This window comes from Saccopteryx bilineata, chromosome 2, assembly GCF_036850765.1.
Source record: "Saccopteryx bilineata isolate mSacBil1 chromosome 2, mSacBil1_pri_phased_curated, whole genome shotgun sequence".
Classification (NCBI taxonomy): Eukaryota; Metazoa; Chordata; class Mammalia; order Chiroptera; family Emballonuridae; genus Saccopteryx; species Saccopteryx bilineata.
The window spans coordinates 238,994,175-239,012,282 of NC_089491.1; the positions used below are offsets into that span (position 1 = coordinate 238,994,175).

At 41.5% G+C, this 18,108-nt stretch overlaps 1 protein-coding gene, 1 non-coding gene and 1 pseudogene across 3 annotated transcripts in view; 1 reads left to right on the plus strand and 2 right to left on the minus strand.

The window, feature by feature from the left end:
- Positions 1-18,108, minus strand: part of ARHGAP32 (Rho GTPase activating protein 32) — a 394,792-nt gene that overhangs the window by 314,182 nt on the left and 62,502 nt on the right. The window lies entirely within an intron of this gene.
- LOC136322453 (large ribosomal subunit protein uL4 pseudogene) lies at positions 1,687-3,281 on the minus strand (annotated as a pseudogene).
- Positions 9,915-9,990, plus strand: TRNAV-GAC (transfer RNA valine (anticodon GAC)). The gene has a single exon. It is a non-coding gene; the product is annotated as a tRNA-Val (tRNA).

Sequence of the window (18,108 nt, forward strand, 5' to 3'; positions counted from 1 at the left end):
ATATATGTGTGACAGCAGTCTTAGAAATTGGTTTTCAAATAGAAAAATAAGTCTTTAAATGAACCTTTACCTCTAACAAACAAAAACTGGCTAAAGTCTACCTTCCTCATCCAGCCACCAACATTCTTCTTTATTCTTTTCATAACTCTGCAATATTTCTGTCTGTAAGCAAGAATCGATTTTCAACACTAAAATATTGTACGGAGTTAAGACAACAATCTAAAAGTATTCACAGCAGGCACTGGTTAAAATAACTGGTATTCAGTCATTCAACGGAATACCAGGTAGTCCTAAGAAAATAACGATGAAGAAGGCACTTTATATAATGATATGGAATTACGTGTTATGTAAAAAACTTTTTTTCAAGGTAAAGAAGTACAGATATAAATATGCTACCATTTAGGCTTAAAGGAGGGAAAAGAAAAATATATAATAATGATATTAATACTTACAAATGCTTAAACTCTAAGATATAAAAATAATAAATATTGTAAACTCTTCCACTTTTGTTTGTTTGTTTGTTTTTTGTATTTTTCTGAAGCTGGAAACGGGAGAGACAGTCAGACAGACTCCCGCATGCGCCCGACCGGGATCCACCCGGCATCCACCCGGCACGCCCACCAGGGGCGACGCTCTGTCCACCAGGGGGCAACACTCTGCCCCTCTGGGGCATCGCTCTGCAGACACCAGAGCCTGGGGCAGAGGCCAAGGAGCCATCCCCAGCGCCCGGGCCATCTTTGCTCCAATGGAGCCTTGGCTGTGGGAGGGGAAGAAACAGAGAGGAAGGAGGGGAGGGAGGTGGAGAAGCAAATGGGCATTTCTCCTATGTGCCCTGGCCGGGAATCGAACCCGGGTCCCCCGTACGCCAGGCCGACGCTCTACCACTGAGGCAACCGGCCAGGGCTCTTCTACTTCTTTTGAATTTGAACATCTGAATGTATTTATTAAAAAATAAATTATAAATTTTAAAATAATAAAAAAGACTATAATGAAAACAAATATATTCTGAAGAATACTATTTATTTATATATATTTTTTTTTTTGGTTGAGAGAAAGAGGACAGAGACAGAGACAGACAGGAGGGAGAGAGACAAGAAGCATCAACTCACAGTGGCAGCACTTAGTTTGTTCATTGATTGCTTTCTCATACGTGCCTTGACCAGGAGCTCCAGCCAAGCCATTGACCCCTTTCTCAAGTGAGAGACCTTGGGCTTCAAGCCAACAACCATGGGGTTATGTCCATGATGCCAGGCTCAAGCAGGTAACCCAGTGCTCAAGCTGGTGAGCCTATGCCCACGCCCAAATAGCAACTGCGGATTTTGAACCTGGGTCCTCAGCATCCCAGCTCAAGGTTCTATCCACTGTGCCACCACCTAGTCAGGTGCATTAATTTAAATGGAGTATTTTTTCAAACAGAAACTACTTCATGGTAGCTCTTATTGTGAAGTGTGACGTGTACAAAATTATAAGAACTACCATGGTACACTCACACTGGAGACAAAAATACTATTCACAGAGCACACAGTTCAGAGGTTCTGACAGATCTTGACACTTTTTAAGAATTTTAAATTAGGTTTCATTCAAATGAGTTAACACTTCTTTTCATATTTTGAATGCTATATATATTTTCTCACTGCCTTTGATCAAATTTTTATTCAAAATTGACTGTCCAACGTGATCTGACCTTTAAGGATAAACAAATTTAGGTTTATATGCAGGCTTCTTTTCTTCTGCGGTGGGTCTCTTTTCTGTGGGCTTCTTCCCAGCTGCTGGTTTCCTGGTAGCTGCAGCAGCAACTTCTCCCACCCAAGGCTTCTGTTTTATAATGCCAACAGCCTCTTTTCTTCCTTCCCTACCACAGGCTTCTGGCATGGAACCCACCTCTCATCTGATTTGGCTTCTAGTGCTGCTGTTGCTCTATCCTCCAGAGCTTGTGGTTCTTACCTGGTGAAGAATGGTGTACTGCCACATGGTCTTTGCACACAGGTTTAGCCTCAGCATGATTCTCAGCTTTTTTAGTGCTCAGAGGGATCTTTGGGTCTGGGCTTTTCAAGATTCTGATAAGGTCTGCACTGAGCGTCTGTGCATGGGAAGGCTGTAGTTACTCTTGAGGGACGCAGCCTTACGCCAAGTGCCATGCAGACCATCTAACTTGGGGAAAGCACTTTCAGTCCAAATTCAGAAACAACTCACGTACCCACCAGCAGCAAGTTTCAAAATGTTCAGTCTGCTACATAAAACAGAGAAACCCAAGGATGTTTCTGAAGGCTTTGATGATACTGTCTGTTGTCCTCATCATAGATGATGCAAGGTCCCCTGCGCTGAATACAGCGGTTTCTCATTTTGCCCTTGCCAGCTCTCATTCGCTGAGAGGCATAGACCTTTTTTATATCATTCCAGGTCTTAAGTTCCTCAACAAGCAAAACAGCCTCCTTGGTTTTCTTGTAGCCTTCAACTTTATCTTTGTCTACCAAAGAAGTTCAGGAACTTCTATTTTTATCTTTTTTTTTATCAAGTGAGAGGGAGGGAAGCAGAGAGAATGACTCTCCCGCATGCGCCCCAACAGGAATTCACCAGGCAACCCCTGTCTGGGGCTGATGTTCTGCCCATCTGGGGCCACTGCTCCGTTGACCAAGCTATTTTAGCGCCTGAGGTGAGGCCATGGAGCCATTCTCAGGGTCCTGGGCCAACTTGCTTGTTCGAGCCATGGCTGCAGTAAGGGAAGATAGGAGGGTGGGGTAGAGAAGCTGATGGTTGCTTCTCCTGTGTGCCCTGACCAGGAATCGAACCTGGGACTTCCACATACTGGGCCAATGCTCTACCGCTGAGCCAACATGCCAGGGCCAGGAACTTCTCAATATAATGAGCTTTAGATATGACCAGTGCCGGTATGGCCAAAGCAGCAGGGCAGACCAGATGGCATAGATTGTCTGTGTTGTGCTCACTCTGCATTGCCAACGGCACCAGGTTTAGTTGGTGCAAACATGAGGTCCCCACGACACATACTTCCAAAAGCACCCTGGCCAGAATGAGTTCCCCCCACCTTGAACTCGGGGAATTCAAGCCACAACTCTATCAGGACCCATGACTCAGCTCTGGTTTAATGACTTGTCAATTCAAAGACAGCTTAGGGCTGTCTGTTGTTTTTGAGCGAGTTGGTGTGAGCAAAGTTCACAATATCTGGTCAAATGGGAGCCTCGAACAGAGCAGGCAGAGTGATGTCTTGCTGGACGGTTTCCCTTTTCAGAGTACACTGGTACCAGTGGACTAGCACACATCATGGCGTGGAAAGGAGAGGGCCACACACCTCTCATCCCAGTGCCTCCACAGGAAAAGCTGAATGCTATATTTCTTACCTATATGTAAATTAGATTGGTTCATTTCTTTTTATTAGCCTTTCTTTCAGCTTGAAAAAGATTTATGTCTGTTATTACCAAAACTATACCAACAACCAGCATCAATTCATGTCTTTCTTTTGAATCACTAGTGAAATTAGTTCCTATTTTTAACTGGAAAAATTGGCCTTACTTGTTTTTTTGATAAAAAAAATGTGGGTTTTCCCCCCTTTGTATTAGATTACTGAAAATTTACATCTGAAATAACCTGTGCTTTTTTTTTTTTTTTTTTTTATTAATTTTTAGAGAGAGAGGAGAGAGAGAGAGAGAAGGGGAGGGAGGAGCAGGAAGCATCAACTCCCATATGTGCCTTGACCGGGCAAGCCCAAGGTTTCGAACCGGCAACCTCAGTGTTCCAGGTCGACGCTTTATCCCACTGCGCCACCACAGGTCAGGCCTAACCTGTGCTTTTGCACACCATCCATATACTACAAAAAAAGCATGTGTTCAAAAGTGAAATAAACGTTGGTCGTGCTTCCTAATATGGGATATTTCAAACTATTATATTTTAAGCCAGATAATTAAATGAAAACTGACCATCAGCACCTTACTTCTCAAAATGGAAGTACTACAGCCAAGTGTCAAAGAATACAAAAAGTTAAAATGGTATATCACCTTGGGGGAGGGGGTATATTTTAAACATTGCTATAGTTATAAAAATTTGAATATATTATGCTGTGTGAACTGCAAAAGGCATGTGAGTTTCCAACATAAGCATGAAATTTCAAAGACATTTAGAGCTACTTAATTCTCATTTGACATTGTGTAACTTGACAGAAAGTTTGTGACTTATTAACATACCATTGGCTGGTTTTACTGTGGTTTAGTTAAAAGGTATACAAATTAGAAATTAGGATTCCACCTACAAAGTCCCGATTCTTTTCCATAAATTTACATTTACTTTTGAAAGAAGTTAAGGTAACAGATAACTTGCCTAGTGCTTTCTAAAACATTCCTGATTTTGGTTATCAGTTCTCATTTAGGTCCTTGATGTATGAACCAGTACTAAATGGTGACAACATACTGACTTCCTTGCCAGTATATATGTAATAATCAACATAGTATTAATGCAGAAACTGACAAAGTAATTTCTTGCTGTTTTTCTATAATGGATAAGTTTTCCTTGTTTACTATTTCAGAGTTCCTTTAAATACAAGTAGGGTTTTCATCCTGATACTTCTTTATTTTCCTTTTAACATTATTTTAAAGATTTTATTTACTGATTTTAGAGAAAGGAGTGGGGAACAGAAAGCATCAACACACAGTAGTTGTTTTTCATATGTGCCTTGACTGGGCAAGGGGTTTTGAACCAGTGACCTCAGCATTACAGGTTGATACTTTATCCACTGCACTACCGTAGGTCAGGCATCAGTCACTTCTTTAACAACTAACTGCTCAAGTCCTCTTCAGTGTTGCACATTTACACACGATGTATAACTTGCTATGGAAAATAGGAACACAAGGTCCCTAACCTTAACAATGAACAACCACTTTTATATTTGTAAATACAGAAATCAAATAAAAGAATAATAAATCATTTCTACACAGATTAAGCACACATTCTGAAAGAAGGCTACAATTGCAACCTCTATTTCTTTTAGTAAAGTTTTTTCAAAGGACTTCCTCTATGCAAACATGCTTTCCTTGCTATTTTCTAGAACTATATATTTTTATATTACACTGTATCTCAAATGGTACCTCTTTTTCTTTAAGTGAGGAGAGGGGAAATAGTGAGACTCCCACATGTACCCCGACCGGGATCCACCTAGCAACCCCATCTGGGGCAGATGCCCATACCAACCGAGCTATCCTCTGCGCCTGGGGCCAACACTCAAACCAACTGAACCACTGGAAGAGAGAAAGATGAGGGAGAGAAGAGGGAGAGAGAGAGAAAGAGAAGCAGATGGTCACTTCTCATGTGTGTCCTGACTGGGGATCAAACCCAGGACATCCACAAACTGGCTGACATTCTATCCACTGAGCGAACCGGCCAGGGCCACAAATGTTACTTCTGTTGCAGCAGCCTCCAACAGTATGCCTCTGTGTACTTCTGTGTACCTAACAGACTATAAGCAGGACCCAGTATTTGCATTTACTTTTGCACAAATCCTTTTAATAGTTTACTCATTATTGATTTTAGAGAGAGGAAAGAGAGAAAGAGAGAGAGAAGCGGGAAGGAATGGGAAGCATCAACTTGTAGTAGTTGCTTTTCCTATGTGCCCTGACCAGGCAAGCCCAGGGTATTGAACTGGTGACCTCAGCATTCCAGGCCCACGCTTTATCCTCTGCACCACCACAGGTCAGGCTACATTTACACAAATCTTAATGACAACTTGCAAAATTCCTACACTGTACATTCAGCTTATTTCAAGGCAACTTTCAAGTCCCTTAAGTTATTTCCTAAATGTTTATTCCATTTTCTTACCCAGTGACTCTGCTTAACTGTACATATGTTTTTACATTTCTCTATGAACCTGGAGAGGGGTAAGATATCGAAAAAGAGTCAAAGGATGTTTCTAAGTAAAATATTTTCTATAGGTAATTACCACAATAGTGCCATTAAGTGCTATATCAAATAAGTTGCCAACAACTCAGTATTTTTTATCAGTCATTACTGCAACGTTGTTTTTACAAGCAATATATTTTACTGCCTTCTTAAATCATTTTCAGAGGACTCAGAAGAAATAATGTTTTTCTTATCGATGCCTCTTGGCTCATTAAAATCTATATTTCATAGTATGAAGCTGGTTTTCTTACCTGAGAGATGTAAGACTATAAAGGCATCTAAGAAATAAAACTACACCATAAAATGTTAGCCATAAATAGCCTGTAAAAGCATGACTAGATTATCTAATAAAGTTGATATCTGCATCTTGAAATTTTCAATATGTAATTTTATTCTAATGAGCCATATATTTTTTAAATTTTTCCAGTGATTTGAGATAGAGAGAGAAGAAGGGGGAGAAGGGGGAAAAGGAAAGACAGAGAGAGATGCATCAACTCACCATTCCACCTAATTGTTCCATTTAGTTGTGCACTCATTAAATATTCCTCATACGTGCCCTGACAGGAGATCGAACTCACGACCTGGGCACATCAGGACAACACTCTATTCACTGAACTACCCATCCAGGGCTTCACTCAGTCACAGTGTGCACCTGGCTTGCACTAACATCAGTGAGATGACCTATCACATCCATAGTATAATTTTAAAATTCAGTTACATAGTTTCAATAATATAGATCTAAAATATTTTTAAACATCTAAAAGCAGAAATTGTTACTTTCTCATATTAATAACTTGTAATACTGTTTGAAGTAATACTAATTCAAAATATACTTGCTTTCTGAAGTTAAAAATGCAAAACAAATTGACTAGGTTTCATGACGAATGGATTTAAAATATTAGCTAACTTTGTCTGCTACCTTTGAAAAAGTAGAAATAATAAATCACAACAATCAAAATACTAAAAGATATGCACTTGGCAGTCCATGCATATAAAATTATGACATAATGTTATGTACCATTTATTATGTAGCAACTGATACAAATACCTTATTTAATTCATACATCAACCCTGTACAGTAGCTAGAAAAAAAAATGCCCATTTTAATCACTAGGAAAACAGACTCAAACAAGGTTAAATAACTTGTCCAAAGTCACAATACTAGTAAGAAAAAATATATATTTAAGTATGACAAATCTGCCAGGCCTGCAGTGGCACAGTGAATAGAGCACTGACCTGAAACACTAAGGCTATCGGTTCAAAACCTTGGTCTTTCTTACCTGGTCAAGGCACATACGACAAGCAAGCAATGACCAACTAAAGAGAAGCAACTATGAGTTGACAGTTCTTGTTCTGTCACCCCCTCTATAAAATCAACAGATAAAGAAAAAATTTTTTTAAGTATGACAAATCTAAAAACCTTGTTGTATGCACTAAGGCATGCTGGGTTTCCTAATAATTGCAATGATCCTTCTGGTATTTGTGGAACCGCGGATCCTGATTTAATGTGTGATTTTGATTTATAATATAACCCCAGCACTTTATTCAATTTCTTTCATAGCATTCCCTATAAGCCTCAGCCTCTTCTCTTACTAGTCATTAATCCCCTGGGGGCCAGAAACAATGTCCATGCCCTACCTAAGGGCCACAATACATGGGTTTCTTTTTCTTATTGTATTTATTAGGGTGACACTAGTTAACATAATCATACAGGTTTCAGGTTCCCAACTCCACAAGACACTGTACACCACACTGTGTGTTCACCTCTCAGGTTAAGTCTTTGTCCATTTCCATTTAGCCCCCCTATATCCTTCTCTACCCCCCCAGCAATCACTATACTGTTATCTATACCCATAAATTTTTTTTTCTGCTCTCTCACCCCCCCTACCCAGCCCCCACTCAATAGCTGTCAGCCTGCTCTCTATGTACTAGTCTGTCTCTTTGGCTTGTTAGTTCATTTTGTTCATTAGATTTCATATTAGTGAAATCATATGGTACTTGTCTTTCTCTAACTGGTTTATTTCACTCAGCATAATGATCTCCAGGTCCATTCATTCCATCACAAAACGTAAGATTTCCTTCCATTTTATGGCTGCATAGTACTCCATTGTGTAAATGTACCACAGCTTTTTTAGCCACTTATTTACCAATGGGTACTTAGGCTGTTTCCAGATCATGGCTATTGTACATAACTCAGCAATGAACACTGGGTGCATATATTCCTTTGAATTAGTGTTTCGGGATTCTTAGGATATATTCCCAGAAGTGGAATCAGTAAGTCAAAAGGAAGCTCCATTTTTTATTTTTTGATATAACTCCCTAGTTTTCCACAGTGGCTGTACCAATCTGCATTCCCACCAACAGTACACAAGGGTTCCCTTTTCTCCACACCTTCACCAACACTAGTTTGTTGATTTGTTAATGAAATCATTCTGACAAATGTGAGGTGATATCTCATTGTAGTTTTCATTTGTACTTCTCTGATTAGTGACATTGAGCATCTTTTCATGTCTGTTGACCATCTGTATGTCCTCTTTAGAAGTGTCTAATCGGGTCCTTTGCCCATTTTTAATTGGATTGTTTAGGGGGTTTGTTGATGTTGAATTTTATAAGTCTTTTATAAATTTTGGATATTAATCCCTATCAGATGTATCAGTGAATAGGTTCTCCCATTCAGGGGATTGGTTTTCATTTTGTTAATGGTTTATTTTAAACTAAAGATAACACTTGAGCTCTAAGTTAAGTTATAGCTCCTGAGCCCTAAGGTGGAATGACCCCCTGGCTACCTTTCTTTTTTTCTTTTTCTTTCTTTTTTACTTATCGCAATACTTTATTTATGGATTATTTTGGATTTTCCTTTGTGTTTATCCATATGTTTACCTTCCAGGACTTTCCTGACCTATTATAATTGACCCTGAAAATTAGTACACTCACTCCTTCACAAAGAGACGGAGTGTTACAGCAGGTTCATGCCATGCATAAGATTGCTGATGTACTGTTCTCACATATTTTGCTTGTACACATGCTGTAAAACCCAGAAGCCATATTTGTTGTTACTTTAAACAGCACCAGTATTAGTCTGCAGTTAAACTGAACAGAGAGACACCTGGAACAGACCTCAGCACTGTCCTCAAGACCTGAAGAAATGATTTATTATCCTTATCTTACCTCCAACCAATCAACTCGCAACATAAACCAAAACTCCTAACCAACGATGTCTAGTGATTTTGCCCCACGTACTCTGTAACTTACATGTCATAGGGAATTTGGGCTTCTGAGTATTAGCTTCCCACTCTCCTGAGTGGTGCCTTCACAATAAAATAGCCAAACCTTCTCCACGCAGTTCTCAGTTTAGTGTTTGCATCAGCTAGTGCCAGGCAGGCAAACTCTTTCTGTTCAATAACATTTGCTATGTGGGTTTTTCACTTAGACCTTTAAAGTTAATACAGTTCTCTGACTTTTGGAACTGAGATTTTAAACCTTTGTCAAAATTTAATCAAAGCTGAAACTTGGTACTTTAACTTAAAGTTAAAAAAAGCCTAAATGGCCTGACCAGGCAGTGGCACAGTGGATAGAGCAGCAGACTTAGACGCAGAGGACCCAGGTTCGAAACCCCAAAGTTGCTGGATTGATGGGCTCATCAGCTTGAGCACGGGGTCGCTGACTCATGGGATTACAGACATGACACCATGGTTGCTGGCTTGAGCTCAAAGGTAGTTGGCTTGAAACCCAAGGTTGCTGGCTTGAGCCCAAGGTCGCTGGCTTGAGCAAGGGGTCACTCGGTCTGCTGTAGCACCCTGGTCAAGGCACATGTGAGAAAGCAAGCAATGAACAACTAAGGAGACTAAGGAGCTGCAACGAATAATTGATGCTTCTCATCTCTCTCCCTCCTGTCTATCTGTCCCTGTCTGTCTTATCTGTCCCTCTCTCTGACTGTCTCTCTCAGTCTCTATTAAAAAAAAAAAAAGCCTAAATGATTTTATCACAAAGATGGCACCAAAAGTGAAGATGGGGCCCTGGCCGGTTGGCTCAGTGGTAGAGCATCAGCCTGACATGCAGGAGTCCTGGGTTCGATTCCCGGCCAGGGCACACAGGAGAAGTGCCCATCTGCTTCTCCACCCCTCCCCCTCTCCTTCCTCTCTGTCTCTCTCTTCCCCTCCCGCAGCCAAGGCTCCATTGGAGCAAAGTTGGCCCGGGCGCTGAGGATGGCTCCATAGCCTCTGCCTCAGGCGCTAGAATGGCTCTGGTCACAACAGAGCAATGCCCCAGATGAGCAGAGCATCGCCTCTGGTGGGCATGCCAGGTGGATCCCGGTCGGGCGCATGCGGGAGTCTGTCTGACTGCCTCCTTGTTTCCAACTTCAGAATAAATACAAAAAAAAAAAAAAAAGTGAAGATGGAAGTCCACACCACTTCCAAAACTGAAGCCAAAGCAAGGGCTTTGAAGGCAAAGAAAGCAGTGGTGAAAGGCACCCATAGCCCCCCTCCAAAAAAAGATGCACATGTCACCCACATTCTGACAGCCTAAGCCACTGCAGCTCTTAAGGCAACCTAAATATCCTTGGAAGAGCACCCCCAGGAGAACAAGTTTGACCACTATACCATCAAATTCCTCCTGACCACTGAGTCAGCCATGAAGAATACAGAAATAACAATACACCTGTGTCATTGTGGATGTCAAGGCCAACAAGCACCAGATCAAATAGGCTGTGAAGAAGCTGTATGACACTGACATGGCCAAGGTCAATACCTGATGAAGAGAAAAAGGCGTATGCTCAACTGACTCCCGACTATGATGTTTTGGATGTTGCCAACAAAATTGGGGTCATCTAAACTGAGTCCAGCTGGCTAATTCTAAATATAAAAATTTCACACTAAAAATAAAAAAACAGCCTAAATGAGAGGCAAAAAGTGTTTGTTTGGGATCAAAAAAAAAAAACTGCAATTGAGGCAGGAACTCAAATAATGTCCTGCCTACAGGGTGAAAACAAGAAGTTTTTATGAGAAAAAGGAAAATAGTAATTACATGAAAAAAAGGCAAAAATTCCTATGGGTGCTGACAGGCTGAGCCACTCTCATCACACATGACTGGTTGCTGATTCTGTCTTCAGGGGAAGGCCCACACTCATGAGTCCTTGTGATCAGGACATCCACTTTCCCGCTGACTTCACATGGTGAAGCAACTGTGGTTCAACCCAGTCCCAAGTTTCACAAACAAGGCGCAAGGCACTGCCTCTGGGACGGCTACTCTGGCTCCATCCTAAAATGGCTCCTTTCAGGTCATTTTTCACAGCATTAAGATTGAAATTCTAGCCCTGGCCGGCTGGCTCAGCGGTAGAGTGTCGGCCTAGCGTGCAGAGGACCCGGGTTCGATTCCCGGCCAGGGCACACAGGAGAAACGCCCATTTGCTTCTCCACCCCTCCATCGCGCTTTCCTCTCTCTCTCTCTTCCCCTCCCGCAGCCAAGGCTCCATTGGAGCAAACATGGCCCGGGCGCTGGGGATGGCTCTGTGGCCTCTCCCCCAGGCGCTAGAGTGGCTCTGGTAGCAACATGGCGACGCCCAGGATGGGCAGAGCATCGACCCCTGGTGGGCAGAGCGTCGCCCCATGGTGGGCGTGCCGGGTGGATCCCAGTCGGGCGCATGCGGGAGTCTGTCTGACTGTCTCTCCCTGTTTCCAGCTTCAGAAAAAATGAAAAAAAAAAAAAAAAAAAGATTGAAATTCTAAATAGATACTATGCAACCTAAACAACTGTAATTTTGAAGAAAAAAAAGGACCATACAAGATTAAGACCATATTATTAATCAGCGCTACAAATTAAATGCTAAATAAATTATTAAGAATCAAACAATTTTTTCCAGCCCTCAAGTTCAGCATAGACAATGTCATAAGAAAGACAGTTTATGGCTACAGAGAAAAATGTATAAGAACATATATAGTCCCTATACTACCAAGTATTACCTTAAAAACTTCTTGGCTATCAAATATACAGTAATTCTTTTTTTTTTTTTTTTTTTTTTTTTTTTTTGTATTTTTCTGAAGATGGAAACCGGGAGGCAGTCAGACAGACTCCCGCATGCGCCCAACCGGGATCCACTCGGCACGTCCACCAGGAGGCAATGCTCTGTCCATTCGGGGCATCGCTCTGTTGCGACCAGAGCCACTCTAGCGCCTGGGGCAGAGGCCAAGAAGCCATCCCCAGGGCCCGGGCCATCTTTTTGCTCCAATGGAGCCTCGGCTGCGGGAGGGGAAGAGAGAGACAGAGAGGAAGGAGAGGGGGAGGGGTGGAGAAGCAGATGGGTGCCTCTCCTGTGTGCCCTGGCCTGGAATCAAACCTGGGACTTCTGCACGCCAGGCCAACGCTCTACCACCGAGCCAACCGGCCAGGGCTACAGTAATTCTTTAATTATCCTAGTTGTTCCCTTTCATTCTTTTTTTAATTTTTAATTTTTAAATTTTTTTAAGTGAGAAGGGAGATAGAGATACAGACTCCCACATGCGCCCCGACCAGGCTCCACCCGGCAACCCCATCTGGGGCCGATGCTCTGCCCATCTGGTGCCATGCTTGTAAGTGAGCTATTTTTAGCATCTGAGGTGCAAGCTGCATAGAGCCATGCTCAGCACTGAGGGCCAACATGCTTGAACCAATTGAGCCATGGCTGTGGGAGAAGAAGAGAGAGAGAGAGAAAGGTAAGGGGGAGGGGAGGAGAAGCAGAAAGTCACCTCTCCTGTGTGCCCTAACCAAGAATCAAAACCAGGACATTCACACACCACTGAGCCAACCAGCCAGGGCCTCTTTTCTCAAGTATTTCTTATTTTTATTTTGCCTGCTCTAGCACCCAGATGAAAACAAATATTGATAAAAATAGTAAACTTCAGGCTTAAAGAAATATAAATCTCCCTTTGTTTAGAAATCACCCATCCATTAAACCAGGGGTCCCCAAACTTTTTACACAGGGGGCCAGTTCACTGTCCCTCAGACCATTGGAGGGCCGGACTATAAAAAAAACTATGAACAAATCTCTATGCACACTGCACATATCTTATTTTAAAATAAAAAGCAAAACGGGAACAAATACAATATTTAAAATAAAGAACAAGTAAATTTAAATCAACAAACTGACCAGTATTTTAATGGGAACTATGCTCCTCTCACTGACCACCAATGAAAGAGGTGCCCCTTCCAGAAGTGCGGCGGGGGCCGGATAAATGGCCTCAGGGGGCCGCATGCAGCCCCCGGGCCGTACTTTGGTGACCCCTGAATTAAACAAATATTTACTGGCCATTGATTATATCCTAACTGGTGGGCATTCTTCAGAAAAATCCCTCCTCTTCTGGAGTTTACATTCTATTGGGGAAGATAAATATTTTTAAAGATGTATTTGGGCCTGACCAGGCAGTGGCACAGTGGATAGAGCGTCCGGAGGACTCAGGTTTGAGACCCCCGAGGTCACCAGCTTAAGCACAGGCTCATCTGGTTTGAGCAAAGCTCACCAGCTTGGACCCAAGGTCGCTGGCTTGAGCAAGGGGTTGTTACTCGGTCTGTAACCCCACGGTCAAGGCACATATGAGAAAGCAATCAATGAACAACTAAGGTGTCACAACGAAAAACTAATGATTGATGCTTCTCATCTCTCTTCATTCCTGTTTATCTGTCCCTATCTATCCCTCTCTCTGGCTCTCTCTGTAAAAAAAAAAAAAAAAGATTAAAAGATGTATTTGGGCCATGGCTGGGTACTCAGTGGATAAAGCCTCATCCCAGCGCACCAAGGTCATGGGTCCCATCTTGGGTCAGGGCACATATGAGAAGCAGATGAGTGTATAGCTAAGTGCAAAAATGAGTTGATGCCTCTCTCTTTCTTTCTCTCTCTCTCTCTCTCTCTGTCAAATCAACTGGAAAAAATATTTTAAAGATGTACTTGTTGGACAGTGGGGCCCACAAGTGTAAAGACCTTGGGCAAGAGCAGCTCGATAGCTAGTGCAGTGCAACAGGGAGGATGTTGGAGTGACAGGAGAAAAGTGTCCAGAAATAAGGTGAGACCACATAAGACTTTTCAGGCTGCTGCTCCCTGAAATAGGGAGCAATTGAGAGGTTTTTGTAAAAGAGGGTCATGATCTTGCTTATATTAAAAAGGAGTAATCTAGTCCAGCCTGATGACACAGAGTGTCGACCTAGAATACTGAAGTCGCCAGTTCAAAACCCCAGGCTTACCTGGTCAAGGCAAATACGAGAAGCAACTACTACGAGTTGATGCTTCCCACTCCTCCCGCTGACTTTCTTTTTCTCTATCTTCTCTCTAAAATCAATTAATAAAATCTTTAATTTTAAAAAAAGACTAGTCCAAAGCAGGCAAAGCAGGTCACAAATCAAACCAGGAGACTAGTTAAGGACTGTAGCTCTGCTCCAGCCAATGAGATAATGAGATAATGACTTACACTAGAGTGCTAGCAGTAGAGGAAGTGAGAAGTGGCCAGGGTTGAGATGTATTTTGAAGGCAGGGACAACAAAGTTTACTGACACAGTAGGTACAAGCCAGAGAAAAAGTGGAATCAGTTGACCCCAAGCTTTTTGATATCTCAAAGTAATTTTCAATTTTCTCAATTATACTTGTGAAAATCCTAATTTTTCCTGTAACCTTGGATAAAATCAATATTTCCTGAATCTCCCATCTTAGAAGCCAAATTATCATGAACTTTATTTATAGTCCCTGCAAACATTGAGGACACAGAGCACCTTTATGTTAAAGTATTCTTCCTTCTAACTATTATACCCTCCCATCGTAATTCCTAACAACTAACTCAAGTAAATGGTACCTTTGCCCTTTCACCCTCTTCTCACTTCTCATGACCCACGAAGGAAAATAAATAAATAAAGGTGGCAAAGTGAGGGCCCATTAAGTAAAATATCCACTGATGTTCATTCTTCATTCAATTATTTCCCAGGCAGCTGGGTCTACTCATCATTGCATCTACTCCACCACCACCACATATCTATAAATGTCACTGGCAGGGACTTTCACCCACATTACTACATTACTCTGCTACAAAGACTGACAAAATTTAAATTAACCAACTGCCTTGTCATAGAATGTATTTTATTTTTTTATTTTTATTTAAATAATTTTATTTTTTTAATGGGGCGACATATATTCAAAGATAACAAGTCCAGGTTATCTTGTCGTTCAATTACGTTGCATACCCATCACCCAAAGTCAGATTGTCCTCTGTCACCTTCTATCTAGTTTTCTTTGTGCCCTTCCCCCTCCCCCTTTCCCTCTCTTTCCCCCCTCCCCCAGTAACCACCACACTCTTATCAATGTCTCTTAGTTTCACTTTTATGTCCCACCTACGTATGGAATAATGCAGTTCCTGGTTTTTTCTGATTTACTTATTTCACTTCGTATCATGTTATCAAGATCCCACCATTTTGCTGTAAATGATCCGATGTCATCATTTCTTATGGCTGAGTAGTATTCCATAGTGTATATGTGCCACATCTTCTTTATCCAGTCATCTACTGACGGGCTTTTTGGTTGTTTCCATGTCCTGGCCACTGTGAACAATGCTGCAATGAACATGGGGCTGCATGTGTCTTTACGTATCAATGTTTCTGAGTTTTGGGGGTATATACCCAGTAGAGGGATTGCTGGGTCATAAGGTAGTTCTATTTTCAGTTTTTTGAGGAACGACCATACTTTCTTCCATAATGGTTATACTACTTTACATTCCCACCAACAGTGTATGAGGGTTCCTTTTTCTCCACAGCCTCTCCAACATTTGCTATTACCCGTCTTGTTAATAATAGCTAATCGAACAGGTGTGAGGTGGTATCTCGTTGCAGTTTTGATTTGCATTTCTCTACTAGCTAAAGAAGATGAGCATCTTTTCATATATCTGTTGGCCATTTGTATTTCTTCCTGGGAGAAGTGTCTGTTCATGTCCTCTTCCCATTTTTTTTATTGGATTGTGTGTTTGTTTGTTGTTGAGTTTTATGAGTTCTTTGTATATTTTGGATATTAGGCCCTAAGCTGTTGTTTGAAAATATCATTTCCCATTTAGTTGGCTTTCTGTTTATTTTGTTATCAGTTTCTCTTGCTGAGCAAAAACTTCTTAGTCTGATGTAGTCCCATTCATTAATTTTTGCCTTCACTTCTCTTGCCATTGGAGTCAAATTCATAAAATGCTCTTTAAAACCCAGGTCCATGAGTTGAGTACCTATGTCTTCTTCTATGTACTTAATTGTTTCAGGTCTTATGTTTAGATCTTTGATCCATTTTGAGTTAATTTTTGCACAGGGAGAGAGACTGTAGTCCAGTTTCATTCTTTTGCATGTGGCTTTCCAGTTTTCCCAGCACCATTTATTGAAGAGGCTTTCTTTTCTCCATTGTGTGTTGTTGGCCCCTTTATCAAAAATTATTTGACTATATATATGTGGTTTTATTTCTGGACTTTCTATTCTGTTCCATTGGTCTGAGTGTCTATTTTTCTGCCGATACCATGCTGTTTTGATTGACAGAATGTATTTTAAACACTTACACACACACACACACACACACACACACCCCTAACAAATATAATTAAGATTTTTCAATCGTGCAATAAAATGTTATCATCACAATTAAAAAAAAATCCCTTGTATATTATATACCTTATTAAATAGACAGACTGACTTACCTATATCCTTTAGCAGGGATCCCCAAACTTTTTACACAGGGGGCCAGTTCACTGTCCCTCAGACCGTTGGAGGGCTGCCACATACAGTGCACCTCTCACTGACCACCAATGAAAGAGGTGCCCCTTCCGGAAGTGCGGCGGGGGCCGCATGTGGCCCACAAGCTGTAGTTTGGGGACACCTACTTATGGTATTCCTACATCTAGTCTTTGCCCTTTCTAGAATATCTGTGTATGTGTGAGTACTTACTCTGTGTTAATACAGGCAGGAAGCACTGCACTGCATAATCTCATTCATTCAACACAACAGTTCTGTAAGTACTATCATTATCCCTATTTTGCAAATGAGTAAACTCATAATTGATCAGATTATTAAAGAGTGACAGATCCAGCAGGACTGAAGCCTCCAGGGTTCATTCTACTACCTTTACACTAACCACCTCTTAGTCCACTTTGGATAACTGTCCTCAAATACAAATTGAATGACAAAAACAAATAGAAATCAACCCTGATTGGTTAGGTCAGTGGTAGAGCATCCACCCAGCATGTGGATGTCCCAGGTTTGATTCCCGGTCAGGGCACACAGAAGAAGTAACTATCTGCTTCTCCAATCCTCCCCTCCCCTTCTCTCTCTCTCTTCCCCTCTGCAGTCATGGCTCGACTGGTTTGAGCTCATCAGCCCAGACACTGAGGATGGCTCCGTACAGCCTCCAACTCAGGTGCTAAAAAGTAGCTTGGTTGTGAGCACGGGGATTACTGGGTGGATGGATGCTGGTCGGGGTGCATGCGGGAGTCTGTCTCTTTCTTCCTCCCCCCACTTGGAAAAGAAGAAAAAGTAAATAAATAAAAATAAAACAAATACAAATCAAATCCTGCTCAAATAAAATACTATAGTTCCAAGTGCTTTCAAACACCTACAGAATAAACTCCAAACTCCACAGCATGTTAGCCTTAACATCATCTCCAATTGATCCTCTTCACTCCTCACATTATTGCCAACACAGAATACTGGCCATCTTCCAAGTATGTTCTATATTATTCCACCTGTGTCGATTCTCACATGATTCCATCAATCTGTTGAAACCAAGCCATCTCTCTACAATCCAACTCAAAAGCCACTCTTCATGAAATTATTTTTCAAACACCAATAAGACATACACACAATTTTTTAAAATATTTTTCCCACTTAGAAGTCCCTCGACATTTCAGTTTCTCAAGCAACTGTCATCCTATTTTGCTTGCACAAATTTCTTCTCTCACCCCTCAGACCATAAATTCCAAGGGAGGGCGTGTTTTTATAATTGTAATTTCCTATGTCATACCGGCACATAAAATGTTCGTAGAATGAAAACTGGGCGTGAAACAAGTTTTTAAGATTTAGATTACGTGCTGCTTAAGTAAGCGCTGTATTCCTGGTGTGCTCTCCAAGTATATTCTTGTAGAAATCTGTGAAGTCAGAAGAAAAGTGTATAGCTCAACTTAGCAGTTATGAATAGGATTTAAGACTCCACGGTTTACCAGCATTGCAGCTATGGGC